A 19,826-nucleotide genomic window follows, 5' to 3' on the forward strand; every position below is an offset into this window, starting at 1 on the left:
TATTTTGTAGGCTGCCATGAAAACTGATTGGATTATAAAGCATGATATAAATCAGTCTGATGTTCAGGCACAGAAAGCCAGTTTGGTGTGTTCCAATTGCTGTTGGCCTCTGAGTCCCATCAGCCCCAGCCAGCATGGCCAATGGTCAGAGATGATAGAAGCTGTTTTCCAACAATATCTAGAAGACATCACATTAGCTACTCCTTAGGACCAAAGCATTGGCTCCCACATTCTTTCCAAAACTTCTTTTGCAAACAAATTTTCTGGCTAACTGATAAGAGAATAGAAGAGACTTCCTTACGGTGTTAGATTCTATTATGTTGGGCGCATTATTATCTTTTGGTGTTCAAGATTATGTCAAGATCTTTCTTTGACTTTAGCAAAACATAAAGAAGTATTTATGACTGGTCTCTGTTGTTGTAATTTATTATAAATAACTTGAATTCTGGCTGGTGTGTGTGAATTTTTTTCTTTCAGTGCAGTTGGTTACATTCTGCCAGTATCATCCATCTGTGGTCTGGATTGCTTTGAAGAGAAGAAGTCACAAGTTACAAAGAGATGAAACTTTTAAAACAAGATTACTGGCATCTCAGCCTTGACGGCATCCTATGTGTTCATCAGTTATCATCACATGTGGGGGGGGGGGGGGAGGTTGGATTTCCAACAAGATAGAGAGCACGTGCACAAGATCAGTTAACTGGAAGGATCTCATCAATTAATGGATCTATCTAGAACTGTCAGAATCTAGGATTGCATGAATAAAAAACATTCAGTAGGAGGCATCAGCTGTCAGAGGTGAAGAGTCTTCTTTGGCGATCACTTGTAGCTGAGTAAGATTGTCATCCATAAACACGGTTTTAACAATGAGTCCATAAGTGACTGTGGAGGCCAATTCTGAATCCACACATCCTTTCACAGTGGGGATATTGGTTTCCGGGCGAGAGGTGATCACGTTGTGGATTTGCCAAGCGTGCCTTCCTCTTAGCATGTTTCTCCCTTGCGTCCTGAGTTTGAGTGTCTCCAAAGCCCATGACACCTTTGGTAAAGGCTGTTCTCCAATTGGAGTGCTCGCAGGCAAGTGTTTCCCAATTGTTGGTGTTTATACTACATTTTTAAAAGTTTGCGTTGAGACAGTCTTTAAACCTCTTTTGTTGACTACCAGCATTATGCTTTCCATTGTGAAGAGTAAGAAAAGGTGAGGCTGAACATCAAGGGGGACTATAGCTGAAAGAACGCAGGAGCAATTAAACTCTGACCAATAATATAATGCATTATAGTCATCACCATTAACTACAGCAGCCCCAGCTACATTTTATGCACATATATAAATCTTGTATGATTCACTTTCCATGCTTTGCACTCTGTTTTTGCAGTCTTGAACACCCTTTCTTAGTCTGTGCAGAACCCACTTTACTTTAAAAGCCTAGTCAAGCTAAGGTCATAATGGAAAACACAAATATTTCAGCCACATAAAGCTAGGGAAAGATAGAAGATTAGATTGCATGAAAATAATAATAGTAACTACATATTGGCAGAGAGCATCTATTTGCCAGCCAATATTTACAATCCAATATTTGTGCCATGTGCTTTGACCTAACAAGATAGATGACAACACTGGGGCTGGAACTAGGATTCATCTTCTATTCCTGGCTTTGTCGTCGGTCTTCTGAATAACCTCAGACAAGTTGAAGTCATACATGCTATACAGTGATACATGAATAGGAAACCATGACACTAAAACACCTTCAATAGTACTTCTGCAAGCATATCTTATGCTATAATTTAGTGAGATATTTTTAAAAAGGTAAAGGACCCCTGACAGTTAAGTCCAGTTGCAAACGACTCGGGTTGCAGCACTCATCCGCTTTACTGGCTGAGGGAGCCGACATTTGTCCGCAGACAGTTTTTCTGGGTCGTGTGACCAGCATGACTAAGCCGCTTCTGGCGAAACCAGAGTGGTGCATGGAAACACCATTTACCTTCCCACCGGAGCAGTACCTATTTATCTACTTGCACTTTGACGTGCTTTCGAACTGCTAGGTTGGCAGGAGCAGGGACCGAGCAGTGAGAGCTCACCCCGTCACGGGGATTCGAACCGCCAACCTTCCGATTGGCAAGTCCTAGGCTCTGTGGTTTAGATCACAGCCCCACCCACATCCCTATTAGTGAGCTATTTAGGCAGCTCTTATTCATGTGTGATGGCAAAGAATCTGTTTAGGCTATTATTTAAAAAGAAAAGCAAATCTGCAGTCCTCAGGATCTGAGATATATATGTGATGATAACATTATGCCTGAAAAAGCTTTAGATTCCTAGAAGAAATTCCGATCTCTGACTGATTGGTTTTGCTTCAACAGTTGCCTAGCATTAAAAGTGTGCTGATGTGCTAACTGTTGATGGCTGTTCTGGAGAGGACACCAAGTAGCTCCAACAGGAAGTAGATCCTCTGCAGTCATTTTGATGAAGAAACCAAGATACAATCACATTGCTCCAGGTCCCATCTGTGTTGTTTATCTTCAGATCCACAGCATATTTCTCAACTCTGCAAGTAGCTTGAGTGGCCCAGTTTGATAAGAACTCCAGCCTGTTTCTAATTTAACAGAATTAATTGGACTCCGATTATTAAATTCTCAGCAATCCTCATTTGCACTTCGTAAACCTTTTTCTTCTTTATTAAATCTGAATTTGAGATCTAACATCACATGCCAGATTTTGCAGCATGCTCAAATGACAAAGCAGGGGAGATATGCAAACCATTTCGGAGATTACAGACTGCAACTGAGTTGCTTTCTTTTCATGCTGGTAAATTGTGCTGGCAAAGATGCTTAAAGGCGGTTTGAAATCTCTCATTGTCTAGCTCCTTTTACAATAAAAAAAGCCTTTTCTGACAGTTTGCATCTTTCAAACATCCTGTTGGTTAATGCTTTTAAAAGGGGGGGGGGGATGGAGAGAAAGTGACACTTGATTTCCACTTTTCCCCTGAAATGCATAATGAAAGGTGATGAAATATATCGTAAATTCATAATCCTAAGCTTGCTACAAGGAATCAGCTTTAACATTATAAAACCTTTCCACTCCTTGCACAAAAAAAATCTGAAGGTGTGATCAGCAGAGCAGGTTACAGTCAAGAGAGACTTTGTTTGAATAGAATGTGGAAAGTATTATGCCAAGCTGTTTCTTTTCTTTTACTTCCTTGAAATGCCTTGACATCTGGTTATACTAGCACTTCGTAGTATACTGTAAACCTTCTAAGTTTGGAAAGATATGCAGTGTCACCTAGAAAACAGCACACTCTTTCACGGGACAGAGATATTTTCAGACATTACTTCTGTGATCGATAAATGTATGTAGGTGTAGGGAGTGGGATTGCAGTGGTCTGGCCTGTCTTCAGCATGGCCTTTTATTTGAAGGGTGGGGTAGAGCAGGGCTGAGAACCTCAGGTCTGGGGTGAATGCAGCCCTCCAAGATTCTCTTCCTGGCCCTCCAGGTCTTTCTCCAGGCCACTGTCCATCCCCAGGCTGTGCCCATCACTGTCCCTGCTCCATGACCCCTTTGAAGATTTTTGCCAAGCTGCAATGTGTCATCTGCTTCTTGCTTGCCTGGATAGAAAATGGAGAGATGCTTTGTGTTTAGAGACCCTTAATTGTTTGCACAGCTGGAATGTGGCAAAGGTAAAAGTCACATCCATTGCACTGGTCCTGCCCATCACTAGCATGCAGCACCCAAACAGTTTTCCATAAGGGATTAGGCCCCTTGCAGACCCTCCATGTGTCCCTATTCTCCAGGGACAGTCCTGGATTTACAGAAGGCATCCTGGTTTCTGATCTGATCCTGGAATGTCCTCTTCTCCTTAAGACATCCCTATTTTCATCAGAGAAATGTTGTAGGGTATGGAGGTATATGAGCCCCCCCCCCAAGCCAAGGAAATAAATAACTATACAACCTTTTGAAGACATCTGAAGGCAGCCCTGTATAGGGAAGGTTTTTTTAATGTTTTTTATTATGTTTTTAATGTATATTGGTAGCCACCCAAAGTGGCTGGGGCAACTCAGTCAGAAGGGCAGGGTATAAATAAAATTATTATTATCATTATTATTAAAATGGAATAGGACCAGTGCCGGATTTACATATAAGCTAAACAAGCTATAGTTTAGGGCCCCACTCTTTGCCCTCCCCCATATACTTCTTCTTAATTGTATTTCAGTTCAACAATTACTTTGATAAAATACATATTTTGTTATGTGCAAATGGCTTTAGATACCTATTAGGTTCATAAATTACAATATAGCATATATTCAAAAAACAGGGACAATCTGTTGTTGACAAAGGACAGCTGGACATATAAAGGGCCCCATTACCTTCAGTAGCTTAGGGCCTCATCAAACCTAAATCCGGCCCTGAATAGAAGTGGCTTAGTCATGCTGGCCACATGACCCAGAAGCTGTCTGCAGATAAACGCCGGCTCCCTCAGCCTAGAGAGTGAGATGAGTGTGCAACCCCAGAGTCATCCACGACTGGACCTAATAGTCAGGGGTACCTTTACCTATTTTCATTGGAGAAATATTGCCCTTGGGCAGAAGAGAGTCTGCAGTTCTGACCATCATATAAATAAGCAATCCTGACAGACACTTACACCAAAGGTCTGAAAAGGGCTTTCTGGGTTAAACTTTCGGCAGCAGTGCACTTGCATGCATATGCCATAGGGCCAATTTCCCCCTGGGGTGGAGGAGCCCTCGTTGTGCACCTCTGTACAGGCCCTTCACACTGAACATGCAATGGTAAGACAGCTTGGCTAGCATACTGTACAACGTCTTGCTTTCCCCACACATGAAGGCCATTCAATTGTTTGCAGCTCATAGCAGCCTCCACATCTAATACAAGGTGGCTGTGTTGGGTTAGGCTAAGCAGAAAAGGAAACAGACTACAACTGACCGAAGCCAGTAAGTTGATGATTTTATTAGCACACAAGTGCACTGCATCTCCCGAAGTGGTTGAAATATAAAGCAAACACATGGAAAACTACTGAAGGCGTTGAATTAAATAATTTAATACACATTTATGCAAAAGGCATTTTTTAAAAAAACAAAAAGCAAAGCTGAACACACACTGTGTAGGGGATCAGGATTACCATAATTTACTCATATCGGGAGAGGGAAGAATGCACCAAATTAATGTGTTCATCAGAAAAGCAGGGAACTGTTGCTTTCCCCAGCAAAGGCAAAGAGTGCATGTGGTCTCCTCACTTCAAGGGATGTGGAACTTTTGATCGCTATGGGACGGATTATCAAAGGTGCTTCATAGGTATGGCACAAACACCCAGCAGAAGGACTGGTTTGTGGCAGAATGCTGGGTGAGATTTATAGAAGGCAACACAGGGACAAAGTTACAGGGAAAGCCTGAGGATGCGAGAAGAATCCAAGGTAGCGGTACTGAACCTCAGCTTTAGCTCAGTGGGAGAACATCTGGTTTGTGTTCAGAAGGTTCCAGGTTCAATCATTGGCATCTCCAGGTCGAGAACCCTGTCTGAAGTCCTGGAGAGCCACCGCCCGTCAGTACAATACTAAGTTAGGTGGACTGATGGTCTGTCTTTGTATACCATGGCTTCCATTGTTAACAAAGCTTTGCACAGTTAGAGAACCCATTTCCCCAAAAGGCTCTGAGATGGCCCAGTTATTTATTGGCATGTGCATATCAACGGGTAACACCTTCTCTCTTCAACAAGCTTTGCCTGTTAACTGTAATCTCTATGCCCCTAGCCCCAGAAAGCCATAGAAAGTTGGCATTCTTAATAGACCAGTTTTCACTGAAGTAGTAAACCCCTATCTGTAATGCTACAATGCAGAAATATTGCCTCCATTAAAAAAAAGCTTTCAAGGATAAGGAACTTTGCCTTTCCCCAGATCTATTAGTTTTCTATGTGCAGGGAATTTCTATAATGAGGATCACATACAACAATACAAGTCCATAGTGTGAAGTGACATAGGTTTAACTGCTCTACCACTGGCCTATGGCCCTGGTAGTATTTATTTATTTGGTTGTTAAAATGCTATGCCACTCTTCCTCCCAAAGTATGCATGCAAGGTATAAGGAAATTGAGGCAAAACATGAATGCAGCCTTTCTGAAGGATACTTGCTGGTAAACACATCATGTTTAAAGATATACACATCTTACGCCTAGGTTGAAATGAACATTTTAATATCTAGCTCAGAGGACAAGAAAGTCTGGACACAGTTTGAATGGCCATGAAACAGTCGTCATCGTCCCCCCCCCCCATCCTTTCCCTGTACACAATACTTTTCTGCGCATGTTATCTCCACACAAAAGCCATTGTGTGGCAGGCAATGACAATGGCAAATTCAAAACACTTCTTTCTCCTCTAGACTTTAGTGATTTGTCCTTGTAGCAGTTACCTTGATGTGTGTTTTTCTACAGCTCTGGCTGTTTTGTGATAGAAAGAATTGTATTTTGCAAAAGTAATGGTATAAACTAGACTTACCCTATAAATGTTTCCAAGATGAACTGCAGAATCACTTAAGTAACAAAGCAAATAATGTCTTTAGGGTTCCCCCCTGTATCAATATTAGTGCTGTTGAGGCATTGCTCCTCTTTCTTAATTTTGTTTAATTAATAAATAAGTGGAATCAACATGATGGTTGTACACAGCACATAATATAATACTCTATTATTCAGCAGTGCCTATCTCCATAGCAAAAATTCCTACAATAATATTTATTTGGAAGAAAGTTCCATTCAGCATAGGTCCCCCACAACTGTCCCATTAATTTAAAGCTTCCTTCTTATGATTTTGGCCCCTATAACTGCCTCATGTTCAATTGGGACACAGCATTATCACATTGCCCCTTAACTGACTCCAAATATGTCAGTTCCTGTTCCTGCTGGCAGAGAGAAGGCTTTGTTTACTGTTTTGAGAGAAATTACTTTGTTTCTTTGTTTTACAATGGCAACTCCAATATTGTGACTTAGTTATTTTTATTATTGCTATTTTAAAATTGACAGCAATAAAAAGAGAAGCTATTGCTCTGGAAACAGTGGTTTATACAAAAATTAATACCCAAGGTCTGAAGACACATGAAGTCACATCCTTGCTGAAGTGAAGCAGGCCTGGGTCTGGTCAGTGCCTGGATGGATGACCATCTGGAAAGCGGACATATACCACCTTGGGTTCCATGGCAAGAGAAAGGCAGGCTATAAATGTAATAAAACAAACAAACTTACATTATATCCCTACTTGCTCCCTGAGATCATCCAGAGGAACACCATTAGTTGTTCCCTGTGTTGCAGAGACCCGACTGGCTTCAGCTGGACATTTGGCATTGAGTGTTTCATTAAGCATCTCCACTGCCATCATTCAACCCAGACACTGAGGTCCAAGCTGAGGGCCTTCTGGCAGTTCCCTCACAGCGGGAAGTGAGGTTACAGGGAACCAGGCAGAAGGCCTTCTCGGTAATGGCATCTGCCCTGTGGAACGCCCTCCCACCAGATGTCAAGGAAATAAACAACTATCTGACTTTCAGAAGATATCTGAAGGCAGCCCTGTTTAGGGAAGTTTTTAATGTTTGATGCCTTATCATGTTTTTAATATTCTATTGTGAGCTGCCCAGAGTGGCTGGGGAAACCTAGCCAGATGGGCAGGGTACAAATATGTATGTATGTATGTATATACATTTTAGTATAAAAGCCACACTGACCACCAACGTCTTCTCCACAATCTCTCCACTACAGTCTCCATTTGCCCTGGACCTGCCCCTTGATCTACTCCAGACACATCCCTGGAGCACATCTCCTTTTTGACCTTGGAAGAGACACCACCATGGAGGTTTCCACAGCTGAAGGGAGGATGTGGACTTCCTCCATCAGCAAATCTCCCTCTCTACCTGCTGAAGGAGACATCTGGGACACCCAGGAAACAAAAGATTGTAGATTCGTGTTCTAAGCTTTCTTGAGTGTACACATGCATAGAAATATATGTTTCTCAGATGAATGAATAAATAAATAAATGTGGCTATCATACAGTGGTATTTGGTCAAGGCAATCTTATTATCCATCATGTACTACTAACTATAACTGCTACAAGAAACAGTACATGAGGTGCTACACTAGGGGTTTCCTCCTGCATGCATCCCCCCCACCCTATCTTTTAAATCTGTTTGGTGACTTTAGCCTTCTGCACATTTGGATTAATATCTTCATCAGCCCTGTCAAGGTGTTGTCAGGATGAATTAATGTTTGAACAGCTCCTTGAAGATGCCAAGTGCTAAATGAATAGTTACTATTCCTACCACTGTCAGTTTCACACTCCTTTCTCCCATATTGTGATTGCTTGGATATGCTCCTCTAAATATAAACTATTTGTTTAATGTTTAAAAAGCATATTGTTTAAGGCAAACCAGTGTTTTAAATGTCATTTAGTGAATTTATTCTTACAATTCATTAGACACATTTTATGTTCATTTCCTAAATTGTTAAGCGTCTGTTTTTAAAAGTAATGTTTATTTTCATTTTCTATAGATAGATTAATGGGTTCAATATCTATATATAAACCAGTAAGTTTCTTGTTTATTTCTTCTTTTAATACATTTTTATCCATCTTTCCTATTAATTGTCCAAGGCGGCTTACATTTTACGCACCTAAAACAGCAAACTTGAAAGCAATCCAAATCACCATCCAGGAAAACAGCAATAAAACTAGCAGCAGTAAAAGCCAGAGCAATAAAAGCAATAAAAGCAGCAGGAAACTCAAACAGAGAAAGTAACTGAAGGCTGGGTTGTCACAATTGGGAAATATCCAGCTTGAGTGGATGAAGAGAGACAAAGACAGAGAGAGAAGAGAGCACCTCACTGACTGCAAAAAAAGCTATACCAAATCTAGGAGGTTAGAACCTTCAAACTGCCCATTGTCCATTAGTGGAGCAGAGATTCCAGATGTCTCTGCCCTGCTACAGCCCCCACTGAGGACTTAGGGATTGTCTAGAATAGCATTTAGTACAGCAGCCATCCTGGTGCCATCAGGAGCTGCTGGGAGTTGTAGTCCAAAATAGCTGGAGGGCACCAGATTGGCTGCAGAGTGGACGCCTGGCGGGGATGGGAACAGGTAAAGATGAGGGAGATATTTGTACAAGCCAGTGTCCCACTGGAATCAAGCAGAGAATCACCCTGACCTAGCAAAGGAGTCCGTTTCTCCTAAGCAGCCATCAGTACACTTTGCTGATGGGATATATGTCTTACTATGCAGACAAGTTGGCGTGCTCATGTGTTCCTTGCGGAACTGGCTTCTTTTGATGCAAATTGGGTGTGCTTGGAGAGTCACTGGTTCTTAGGTGTGACTCATTTCCCACAACTGCAGACAGAGGACATTGTATCTAGAGCTAAACCAACTTGTTTCAGTACAATTTATTACAATGTGCTTTTCCTTTAAGAGAGAGAGAGAGAGAGCGCTAATAAAATGTTTCATTAAAATCAATGGTTTCAATCAAGGTTTTCGCTTGGCGATTTAAATAATAAACTCTGATGCTATGCTTTCCAGACAATACTTTCCTAGCCTGACATGCTACTGGGAAAAGCAGTTCAGAACTACTATTAATAATGAATACGAGCTGTTGGTGGCCCTGGACAATATATGCTGTCTTTAGGAATGGCAGCAGAACATATCAGATATTTATATGCAGAGGCGTACCTGGAGGTTAGCAAAACAGGCCAAAGGCCTATTTAATCCACCATCCTTTTTGAGATGCCTATAGGAAGCTCATAAGCAGGACTCGAGTGCAACAACGTTCAACTCCATTTGGAATTCCCAGCCTACTGCCTCTGACAACGGAGGTAGAACATAGCCAAAGCTGCAGCTTCTCTTTTTTGTTTCTTTTCAAAGATCTAGGTTACATCATCACCATGCTTAGTAGGAGATGTGGAGGGTGAGAGAAAAGCATGTTCCCTTTCAGGAGTGTCCAAGTATTTCCTAGCTATTCAGAAAGCATCTGAGCCACAGTTTTCCTAAGAAAGGGAAGGTACAGCCAGGTCTGGCTGGCAGGTGTGACTAGGTAGAGTGACATTTAGCAGCCCAGGCTTCACTCATCCTTTCAGTTCAAACCCCCCCCCCAACTCTCAGCATGAGGTTCTGAATGCAAAATTCACACATGCATTCAGAAAAATCATGCACGCCAAGCTGTAAGCAGAATGTTAGCTTTAATGCAAGTCAGTCCTGTTGCAGATATTAATATTGGAAGCATAAGAACTGACTCCTTTTTGGAAGAAATCATTGTTCAGGCTCAAATATATTATTCAAACTTTTACTTGCAGAACTTTCTTCATAACAGAACAGAATACAGAAAATGATACATCCAAAGCATCCACACAATGTCTTCTGCTGTGCAGCACAGGCTCAGCATCTTACAAAGTATGAAATAATTCCAACAGACCTAGAAGCAGAAGTTCTGTCTCTTCCCACAGCATCCATTTTAGTCTGGAGCTGTTTTTTCTCTCTCTCAGAGAGGGTCTTTTACATGTCCTTACTTCACAGAGCCATAAGACAAAAGACACAAAGGTAACTCCCTTAAAAAGGGTGATTTGCAACCCAATACCTTCATCACATGATCTAAGCTTACAACACTTGCATGTTTACTACCAGAGAACAACAATCAGTTAGTTAATTACCAGCAAGAGCTCAGAGTGCTCTCCTTCGCTTTAATATAGCCCTAGGGGAAATCCCTATATTAAACCTTCAGCAATATACATTTAGCCATTTTTCATTTTATAACTTCATTAATACACATACACTTTCCATTTCTGTGCCAATTAAATCTATTATACTTAACAGGTTCTGCACAGAGTAGACCTACTGAAAACAATGGACTTGGGCTAATCATGAATACCATTTACTGCTCAAGGATTCAATATTCACCTACCTATCAATGTTTCATGTTTTTCTAACAATTTCAATGCAATTTCTATTTAATGTGGAAGCAGCTTTAACTACAAAGAAAGTGATGGGGCTTTTTGAAAGAAAGTTGCTTGTGGTGTTCCCATATTCAGTCGAAATGTCTATCACCATCTATAGGGGGGCAATTATCAGTGACCTTTGTATTACCTTGAGCTTCTTTTCATCCAGCTGCTTGATGAAAAACAAAATCACTTTTTCATTGTCAGCTTTGCCAACATCTAGCTGTGAAGAAAACTCAATTTATAGACCTGTAATTTTTACGGCCAGGGAGTGTGCATTTTGGCCTGTTGTTCCCACATCGTTCACAATGGAAACCTTAGAACAACATCCAATGATGTGAAGCAAGTTTATCTGCCCATAGAAATCTTGGTAAAACAAATTGTTAAAATATTTGTCAAGGGAGAAAGCATCTGAAGTGATAAAAGTTAAACTATGCTCTACAGCAGGGATGGGAAAACTCTAATCCTCCAGAGGTTTTTGTATTCCAACTCCCAACTGTCCTACCCAAATGGTCAATGGTCATGGATGGTTGGAGGTGGGGTGTAACAGTATCTTAAAGCCCACAGGTTCCCCATCACTGGCCTATGGTTTCACTTAAAGCTGTGCGTCTTGGGAAATAAGCAATTCAGGATACCATCAACATTTTGGCATCACTTCAGAAGAGTCCTAGGAATGGACCAGAAGTATATTGCACTCTGGTTTTAGGAACTTGGTTCATCAAGAACTATGTCTCGGGTAGCATAGTGTATTCTCAGTGTATAATGATTTCCTGTTTCCTTCCTAATTTGTCTAGGCATAATACAGTAATGATACATTTCCAGAGGGGAGGCCAAGTTAGTCTGCAGCAGCAAAAAAACCAAAAGAAAGGGCATTTTCCCATGGCAGTGTACTATGAGCTTGATAGTGCTCGTGCATCCACATATCACTGTCTCCGTCAAAAAGCTGCCCCATATTATTTCCCCATTTAATCTGTATTTGCCACTTCCATGGAAAATCCCATAAGGTGAAAACCCTATAGAAATGATACCCGTACAGTTCAGTTGGTTAAAGCATGGTGCTGATAATACCAATATTGCAGGTTCAATCCCCATATGGGACAGCTGCATATTCCTGCATTCCAGGGGGCTGAACTAAATGATCCTCAGGGTCCCTCCCAACTCTAAAATTCTACGATTCCTCTATGATACATTTGGATTAAGTGTGGGTGTGTACAGGATGCCATTTTGATGAAGACAACACTATGAAGATGCTGAGAAAATCTTGCTGCTTGAGCACCTACACCGAAAGTATCTTGTGACACACCTTAAATAGACTAAACATTCCAAACATTAGGGTTGTGTCTACTTCATACTCACAGCAGAGCCATTAGAAACAGTAAACATGAACAACTAAAATCCATTGATTTCAATGGGTGTGTTCTGAGTACTGGTGTTTAAGGTGCCACATACTGTGATAAAGAATGTTATGAACAATGTTTATGGATCCAGCTATTCTACCCTTCACAAAAACCCATGAGCTAAGGGCTTAAAATATGGGAAGATGTGTGTACTGTTTTGAAATAGGAAAGCACAAGAGAAGGTAGTTAATTGCTTATGTTTTGCATTACTTACCTAACAGGCGTTAATATCTAAATGATCAGCATGGAAGTGAACAGCCAACAAATTAAGATATGTGTGTTTGCAGATCTTGTGGTTTCACTGTTTTAGCCCATCGCATTGCAAACCCTGCTGAATATCACACAGTGGAGATTTTTTAGCAACTGCAAGCTAAACTACTTCCTTTCTAACATGGTTGAGATCACAGCATGTGGGAAAATCCTAAATCTACTCTTTTTCTCCAAGACCAGGGATTTTTATTTTGCCAGCGAGCTGCTTAAATGATGCCCAAGGAATTAGTAATTTACTCTATGCAAAAACCAGCCAATCACAAAAGTCCATGTTAATCCTGAATTTGCTGTTGTGATGTTGTAAATGGTGTGTGTGTGTGTGTGTGTGTGTGTGTGTGTGTGTGTGTGAAAGATATTATGATTATTCAGGTCTCTGTGGTTTAATACTAAATGTCAGCCTGTCAGTGGAAGTTGAAGGAGGTGCAAAGTCGATAATGACATGCTATAACGAAAATTCTTCAAGGTGTTGCCACTCTGGAAAGGACAGAAGTAATTAAGAGATAATTGTCAATAGAATAGAAGTGTCTCACAAGAAGGTGGTCTCCTGCTAGTAAGAGAATCTCTAGAGCGCCTGGGGCATTAATGGGAAATAAATGCTACGACAAGGCCAAGACTTTTGCTTTCAGATAGCTGAACAGCGCACTGATCCTGTGCTCTATTATTCTGAGCCATCAATGGCAATTTGCTATTTGATACTTTCACCACTCATGCTTACATGGTAAGGTTGCTGCATTTTCAGGGTCTCAAAAATGACTAACTCTGTGGCTCTTTGGTCTGTTTCTGAAATACATCCAACATTTTATATGTACACTAACCCCACCCCCCCCACCCCATACAAAGAAAGGAGATAATCTTGTTGTACTTGGCCTGTTGAACTCTAGGGGTTAATTTAGTTATGACAAATTTAAGCCCCCTTGAATTCAGTAGGATCTAAGTGTACTTAACTTCCTCTGGACTGTGGATACAAGTTTTGAACAGCCATTTGTTGGTTGTTTCAGGGACACACTTCAACTGCATCAAAGTTCATTAGAGATTTTTCTCATTCACTCAAAGACACAGTTTGAAGTACAATAACCTATTCAGATTTTTGCCCTAAGAATGGGGAGGACATTTGGAATTTCCAAAGTTCCTCTGAAATTAAAAGCTAGGATGGGGGGGGGATATGTGTGGTGACTAACCTCAGCTCCTTTTTTCCTCAATGTGCCTTTGAGTATGACTTAGTTGGATATTACTCCATGTTTTTAAATTTATCTCACTGGAATGAAATAGCTATCTAGAACGAAAGAGTATCTCAGAAAGCGCTCCCAAATGCGTGTGTACTGCAGTATAGAAATATGAGCAAGACTGATCAGCTGTATGACATGACTGGCACCCTTTCATATTTAAATTATGTTGGTAAGAAGTGATGGCCTTTCATGAGTGCTACCCTGTATTCAAAACATTTTTCTTTGCTTCAAAATAAATTATCATCTTCCCTTCATGCCCATTCACATTTTGACTGTCGGCAACTGGCTAAGAAACCATGACACATAATAACTGGCGAGACATACTACTGTATCTGTCCTGCAAAGAGCTTGTGCTTTAACTTGCTGAAGAACAAGGAATAAACTTCTCAGACCGCTCCATGTTGCAAGGGCAGCAGTGACCATACTACACAATACAGAGAGCACTGAACTATGTTAGACTTAAGAAAAGTAATGGAGCCAGAGTGACTGGACAATTGAGAGCCAATGAGATACAGTGGTTAGAGTTGAGGACTAAGACTAGAAAGACCCAGGTTCAAATCCCTGATCAGTCGTCACATTGACTGGAGGACATTGGCCTAGTTACAATCTCTTAGTCTAATCTACTCCATAGGGTATTTTGAAAGGATAAAGTGTGGCAGTGGAGGGGAGGGAATCATGTATCCCACCTTGAGATCCTTGGGAGGGGGGGAATCCCTTCCCATCCTCAAATATGGCAGGCAGCCAAACGTAGATCCAAAGAATGATGCCCATTCACTGGAAATTGCAGGGTAGAAAACCAAATCAAGAATGAATTTTCGCTTATGTGCCTGCCCACATGTTAGTCAATTTCAGCATTTTTTCCCTGTGTGCACAGATACCTGGTTAAGGAGGCAGACCCATCTCTATATGGATAGCAGTACCAGAGATGGAAAGCTCTACTTTTTCTATGTACCGGGGTCTATATTTAGCCTTTGAATTATAGCTTTCTATGATCTGTGGCCAATTCAGCTATAGCAAGTATCTTTACAAGCATCAGGGATCCCTGTCCATCAATGCTAGCTTGTCTGACAGTTTCTTATCCCATTATTTATGTTTACTGCAATTGTTTGGCCATCTGAGGTTGTCATGCTCCATCACAAATGACAGTGGCCCATAACTCCTCTTGGGAGATTTTAGCATTCTTGAAGAGCGGATGTATCTGAAATTTCAGAGCTGTAGTCCATCATTCCGTAGCCAAGGGACAGTCAATCTGAGACCCTTATGCAGCTTCTTCCCCATTATCAAGCTGTTTGATATTCCAGCCTTGGAATAGCACTAGTTGCCAGCTTTCAACATGGCATTTAACTACTGAGACAAATTGATGACTGAAACAATTCAAACTGAATCGAGACAAGACTGAAATAATGATGATCAGCAGGTCTTCTGAGGTGTGTGTGAGTTTATGGAAAGGTAAGGCCACTTTGTACCAAAGGTACACTTCTCTAGTCACTCAGGCTCACAGCAATAGATGTGAGGATGCTTGGATTCATATCTCTGTGTTGTGTGAGCAGGCATATTTACCATACAAGACTTAAACCACTGGAAATGAGGATTTGAACTGGTGTGGTCTATCACAGCTGTTCTACATGAGTGTGCATTCAAACCACACTTTCCCCATGTGACAGACTTACTTTGTGACAGTTGCATTGCATGGGAGGACACAGGGACAGTTGCCCCGGGCCCAAAATTGTTAGGGACACAAAATTTTAACAGCTAGTGTTGCCTCAATACAGCTATGTGCTTCCGTTGCTGAGCTCCATTGAAAATGGCTTCTCCATGTGAAGAAGGAAGTGACTTCTCTAGACAACAGAACAACTCTTCTTTTGTTATCTCTGTGGCTGCAATCTCCTAGGTGATGAAGATGCCATTGGGCAATTGAATGTACATGCGTACTGCATCCATTTCCCTCCCTCCATAAGGCCCTGGGCACTGGCAATCCACACTATGCCACTGCTTTGTGGTCATTCTTCCATGTCAACAATTAATCTGTGAAGCCATCCTGATGTGCCAAAGAAAGAGCAGAGTGACTCCAAATGTAAACACAGTTTCTAAGGAGGCATTCAGTCATGTTCTGGCCCTTAGAAGTTACGATCTTCCTGAAAATATCTCATGCCTCTGCATATGTGAGTGATCTCACCTTGCTTGCTTGAATTGGGGTTGCCATATTCTGAAGAACTAAAAATTGGGGTTGCCATATTTTGAAGAGCTAAAAAGAGGACATATTTGTTGACTTAACTATGGATTGCTATGACAACTCTACCCATGAAAAAGAGGATGTGCCCTGGAAAAAGAGGACATATGGCAACCCTCCAATTTTGTTTTCTCACTGACATATAAGGCTTCCTTGTGGAGGGAGAATTTGACATAGGACACATTCAAACATGAGCCCTTCACTACACCAGCTTTTGCCAGCCTGATGTTCTCAGCTACAACTCCCATCAGTCCCAGCCAGCATAGCCAGGCTGCTTAGTGCTGGTGGGAGTTGTAGTCCAAAACATTTGGAGGGCATCAGGTCAAAGAAACATGAACACCTGCCTGTTTGAATCAGTGCTTCCAAATGCCAAGCAGCTGCTGAGACAATTATTTGAGCTAACAGCAGCTGAGGATGGAGGATTTTCATCAAGACCAGGTAAGAGATGAAAGGGTACTGTGTACTGTGGTCCCAATGAATTGTGTGTGTGTGTGCATATGCACACACCTTTTATTAACTATTTTTTTAGAAGCAGATGCATCAGCAAGTGATGTGCTTATTTGCTCTCACATCTATCTTGGCCATTAGCAGATGCCATTATCAAGCTGCTTCAGAGATGTCACCCTGCGACTTCTAATCTACAAGACTGTTTAGCTCCCTGTTTATATTTGTCAATATTTCTCCTTCACCTTCCACTTGCTACTTGTTTTCTGCAAACGGGGACTCCTTCAAACACTACAGCTTGCATTTCACTTCAGCTCCATTAATAAACCACAGTCTAATACTGTCTTTGTAAATGGTATCGTCTCTAAAAGGCTCCTTTGCTTCTCAAAGGCCTCACTAAGCACAGATTGCCTATGATTCACTGGAAACTCCAAGCTTTAGAAGTACTGCCGAGAAAGTCTACAGAAGACAGAGGCAATGAGTTGCAAGAATGCCAGAACCCCTTCTCCCATCTTGCTTGATGTTTGCAAATGTGGGACTGAACCAGACATTTCCTGCCTGCTCTCTGTGTCAGTTTACTGGGAAATGAGCTGGTGTTTATAGAACCATGTCAATGCCACAGAGATTTCACAAAATCAGCTATAATGAAATCAACTGAAACCTTTCCCACAGACCATGTATATCAGGCTCACAGCTTCAAGCTGATGGATAAGAGTTTTAACTCTAAGAAGTAATACTTTTAAGATGAGTATTTCATGCCAATGGTGGATGCTGGGAAAGAAGAAAGTGTATATGTGCGGAGAGGGGTTTACTTTTCTACAGAGGTTTTATTAAAAAGAAGGGAAAAAAGAAATTCCATCAATACTTGATGTATATGTTAATCAGGAAGGGAGTGGGGTGGATGAATCTCTCCCCCCCCCCCATTTTCTTCTAAAACAAAAGCAATCTTATTACATCTTGCATTATTTCTTTTCCTGCATGCAGAAAAATCCAAGTAGGGAAAAAACACCCACTCATTTCTCCTTCTACAGTTTGTTTGTTTTTGTGTGTGTGTGTGTGTGTGTGTGTGTGTGTGTGTGTGTGTAGATGTATATGTGAACATTAAAGGTGATCAAAAGGTATGCAATTATTAACAGTGCTGGTCATTCAGTGACATCAGTGAGTTTTATGCAGCTGTACAAAAAATATTATTTCTGCTTAATCAACTGGTAACCTGATCCAAAGTGTGACTAAGTTGGATTCAACACATACCCATCGAATTCCAGAATGATGGCTCAATGCTTGTTTATGCTGAAGGACTAGCTGGAGAATGTATCATGAGCCAGATGGCCATTACTAATTTAGCTAGTTGCATGTGCTTATAATCAACACAGATTGTACATAGGTTGCATTGCTGCAGATGAAAACCTGTACCTAGTGGACATGTTGTATAACTTATGTTATTCACTCAGTGGTTCATAGTGCATTTCATTTTTAGATAAGCATTACTGGCTTTGCTGGAGGATGGAGAAATTCCATCTCCATGAGATTTACAAGCTGGCTGAAAATAGCCTAAAATCATGGGACTATTTCTTGGCCAGGAGAGGCGCAAAACGTAATATACAGGACATCATCGTGATAAAGTCAAGTATATTTGATTCCCATTGCTTCCAGGTGGATAGTTAATCACATCACTCTCCCACTGAAATCAACACACCTTAATAGTGGCTGGATTAAGCCCAGAATAAAACTGTGTGAGTGGATTTATGCTGTTGGACATGTTTTCAAACAAAAGCCACTGCCACAGCTCAAACCTGGCAGAGCAAGAAAAGACAGTGTTGTGAGGCATAGAATGTCTCAGAAGTCGAACGTTTCGGCTTTTGAATGCCAAAAACCCAGAAGTAACTGCTTTGGTTTTCAAACGATTTTTGGAAGCCAAATGTGCTACGCGGCTTCCATTTTGAGTTTCCCTATTGTACACACACCCACACCCACACCTCTCTCTATATATGTACCGTTAATTGAAGGTTCAAGCTGCACATCATGGGTTAATCAACTGCCAAAGTCACAGAGAAAAACAAAGGAAGGCCCAAGCTCAAAATGCAGAAAATATCACAAGGCTTTGAGAGGGGTGGGGAGCGAAGCAACAAGGCAAACAGAATTTCCACTATTGTCAGCTCACACAGGTGACCTGCCACAATCAGGTGCCCTGTTGGTGTTCTTTAAAGGTCAAATAAAATTGTATTGAAAGCCACATGGAGATCATTTAAAGTAGTGATTTAAACTAGCAGGGTTCCTTTTGGAGGCAGTGCCCTGACAATGTTTCACTGTGGTTTTTAATCAGCCTTAATTTGTTTAATGCTAGTATTTGGAATGACTCTGCTTGGAAGCTTTAATAGTGAAATGTTCTGCTATTCATGGTTTACTCCATTTTTGTGGTAAGTGCTGATTTCTTATCAGTGATGCCAATACAAGGAAAATTCTATAGACCCAGCTTCTTCATTGTGTATGTGTGTATATATATATATATATATATATATATATATATATATATATATATAAAAGCCTTTTAAAGACAGTTACAGATTTTTAGACCATTCTGCGGTGTGGAGTGAAAGACGGAGAAGTTCTCCGTCTTAACAGTCTAAGTATTCTCAGAACCAAACCTAACCATAGTAGATAGCCATGTGGCAAGACAAGTTGAAATGAGAAGACAGCACATATTCAGACCCTTAGTATGAAAGACCTCCGATTCAACAGAATGGAACGTCTTCTACTACAGCATAATAAAAGAATGCAACCTGACCTTTTTCAATGACTGTTCTTTTGTTGTGTGGCTGGAAGTGGGCTCTCTGAAGCTTCTGCAGCAGGACCATCATCACATCTGCTCTTAACAAAACTCCAGCTAAGGACTAAGAGGACTAACAGCCAGGAATGGCACATCACATTAATTAGCCAGGAATTGTAGCCAGCTGAACAAAACCCTGCACCTTTTCACAATGAAGCCCTTTCAATACATTTCATTCAGCATTCCCCTAGCCAGCATTTTCTCTGCTGTCATGGCTTACAATGTTTTCCTTCATTGGCTTTAGTCAACATAAGGCTGACTCACCAACAAGCCTGATCAAAGTGCAGATGCTCTCTATTGGCTCACAATGGGACAAATATGAGCTACATACTGTGGGCTCAAACACTCATCGAATATCCCATTTACCTTGAAATGAAGGAAGATTCTTCCTATTCCAAGACCCCCGAAGCACATTGCCTTTGCCTTGGCTGATCCATCTCACACCATAAGTGACTACATGGAGGTAAAGTTAGAGGCCAG

The 19,826-nt window shown here is 41.2% G+C and overlaps 1 long non-coding RNA gene across 1 annotated transcript; it reads right to left on the reverse strand.

The window, feature by feature from the left end:
• Positions 1–3,465: 3,465 nt before the first annotated feature.
• LOC307219907 lies at positions 3,466–19,550 on the reverse strand. Its single transcript, XR_013840654.1, has 3 exons — positions 19,305–19,550; positions 7,072–7,205; positions 3,466–3,597 (listed from the first exon to the last, which is right to left on the reverse strand). It is a non-coding gene; the product is annotated as an uncharacterized lncRNA (long non-coding RNA).
• Between the last annotated feature and the right edge of the window lie 276 nt (positions 19,551–19,826).

The sequence above is a fragment of the Podarcis cretensis genome (genome assembly GCF_951804945.1).
Source record: "Podarcis cretensis genome assembly, chromosome: 7".
Taxonomy (NCBI): Eukaryota; Metazoa; Chordata; class Lepidosauria; order Squamata; family Lacertidae; genus Podarcis; species Podarcis cretensis.